Genomic DNA, 2,849 nt, shown 5'->3' on the forward strand with positions numbered 1-2,849 from the left:
AGGAGATCATACTCTTCGGACCATGACGCTTTCTTCGGACTATACTCTTCGCTCATTTCCAGGTATATTTAGCCCGCTTGGGTCCTTTCTCAATCACTTTCTCCTCTTCAGACATGCCCTAGTCTTCGATTAGGGCCTTAAGCCCATTACATAACTCTGGCTTTTACCCCCACACTAAGCATTTTAGATGTTTTTTTTATTAAATTATTTATCATACGTATATCACCATATATTGTTGTTGAATGGAACTGAATTATAGTTTCATTACATAAAACTTATATATATATAAAATAAATTTTTTTTTAAACTTTTAAACAACACATACACCTAGACTAAAATACATTTTTGGTCCTCACACGTGGGTTAATTTTCATTTTGGTCATTCATTATTTTTTTAGTTTTTCATTTGGTTCAAAATCTCCATTTTCATGAGCTAAAATGAAAATTTTGAAACTTAAAGAACCAAATTTTTTTTTTAAAAAAAAAAATCCAAACTTTAAGAGCCAAAAAAGTACTTTAGTCAATTATACATCACACTCTATTATAAAATTATTGTATTACATTTTTCCACATGTCAGTGGGTTTGCGACTAGTGGAAATAATAGTATTGTCTTGAATTATACTAACAGGAACCAACATGGGCAGCACTATAATATACTCAGGGGTTCAAATGAACCCCCTGACTTCCAAAAAAAAAAAATTATATATAAAAAAAAAATTGTTAGTTTAATACTATAATTTTTTTCTTAAAAATATATTTGCACACCTGACTTAAATTTAACACATCCTTATTACAAGTTTTTCCAACTCTAAGAATAAAAAGTAAGTGTCTGTGAATTGTAAGTGTCATTATTTTTTTATAAATTTATATTATGTGTGTGAGTGTGTCTAATATTGATTGTGTGCATTATTTTTTGTTATAATATTATTTGTATGAATTATGATGTGTGTGGATGTTTGTGTGTACATTATAATATAAATATATATAATCTAATAATAAATAGATATAGTTTGTTACATGTGTGTATATTGTTATCATATTATAATAATATTTTGTTATAAAGTTAGTAAAATTCAAGAAAAAAAAAACGTAAAGTTAGTGATTGTCCAAGTATTGATTGGTTAAGTAGAACTAGTGTATATATGAATGAGTGTGATTGTGTTCATCAATAATTAATACAAAGCCAATGAGTTTAGTTTAGCCATTTATTTAAAATATTTTTATAAAAACAATAACAAATAGAAAATAAAAACTGATAAAAATAAAAATGTTTAATAAAATTAACAAAATAAAATGATTATAGGCTCATAGCTACCCACATTAGTAATAAATACTTATAATGAGCTATTATATAACAATTCAACATTTGAATACTTGTAGAAGGAAATTATAAAACTTTATATATTAAATTTTTTTTTTTTTTTTTTGGTAACTCGATATATTCAAGTTCTTTTTTTATTAAAATTTTTTAATTACCTCCCTTAACAAAATTCCTAGAACCGCCACTAGGAACCAAGGCTCCAACCTAGGAGAAACTAACTTTGGGAGTAACTGTTTCAGTTATTAGCCATAATTTTGGAAATTACTTTTTAGTTTGTACGCATTATTGCATAGACTGATGGCTCTAAGCAGATCCATTTAGCAGCACCTTTTACCTTCGGAATCAAAGTCAAGAAAGTATGGTTAGTTGTCTTTGCATTCTTTTATTGATAAAGAAACTTTGAACTGCTTTGACAGCCTCCATGGCTTTTAGAGATCTCATATTTAAAGATGATGATTTCCTTAATTTCCTCTTGTAGGGATCCTAGTTAGGTCTTCATTTTTAATATTAAGTACCATTGGTTGGGAGAAAGTATCTCATGAGATCTATATTTCAATGACATGTAGGTTGCACGTGTGTGGGACTAACATGTTATTGAAACATAGGTCTCATGAGACTGTCTCATACAAAAAATTTCTCATTAAGGTTGGATCTTCTCAACCAAAAAAAAAAAAAGTATCATTGGTTGGATTAAGTTGTGAATCTTCTTAGAGATTGGGGGATTGCTCAATAAATTAATTCTTAGAAAATTTACTAGGCAATCCCCTATCTCTTTTCTACTTTGAAACCCAACTCTGAACTCCCCTATCTCTTTAAGATTAGGGGATTAGCCATTTATCCTATATTTTTGTCTCAAAAGGGTTTCTTCCCTTTTTTGCATTTCATAGTATTTCTCTTTGGAGCTATTCCTCATTTTCTCTCATACTGGAACTATCCTCTTTTTTGTATTTTTTTTCTATCGATCCTCTCAACTTCTTTAACCTTTGTTATATTTACCCAAGGACATTCTTATTCCACCACCTTAATTAGATCTTGTTTGGCTTCTTTAATTTTGTCCGCTAAAATGAATGGTAGTGATCTGTTAATCTCCTTTTTCCTAGCATTTGTTAATAACTAGAGAGCTCCTACCATCTCCCATTTGTGAGCCAAAATCCCATTTGTGAGCCAAAATGGGCAAATACCCTTTTCACTCAAAAAAAAAAAACAGTCATTTGCCCTCTTTCTCAAACTAATTAGGGAAATGCCCTTTTTTTGTAATTCGATTTTCTCAAAATCGAGTTTTAACATCACTATAGGTTTCTTAAAACGCCACTATAGGTATGGGACGATCAAAAAAAAAAATTGCATTGAACTCGAGTTCCAAAACACCACTATAGAGTCCTTAAAACGCCACTATAGAACTCCTTAAAACGCCATTATAGGATTCCAGAAATTTTTTTTTTTTTTTTAATTTTCAGTTTGTTATAGCTTGATTGTCCAAAAATCAAGTTTTAAATTGAAACTCGATTTAAAAAAAAAAAAAAAAAA

The sequence above is a fragment of the Quercus suber genome, unplaced genomic scaffold, assembly GCF_002906115.3.
Source record: "Quercus suber isolate HL8 unplaced genomic scaffold, Cork oak 2.0 scaffold_1, whole genome shotgun sequence".
NCBI lineage: Eukaryota > Viridiplantae > Streptophyta > Magnoliopsida > Fagales > Fagaceae > Quercus > Quercus suber.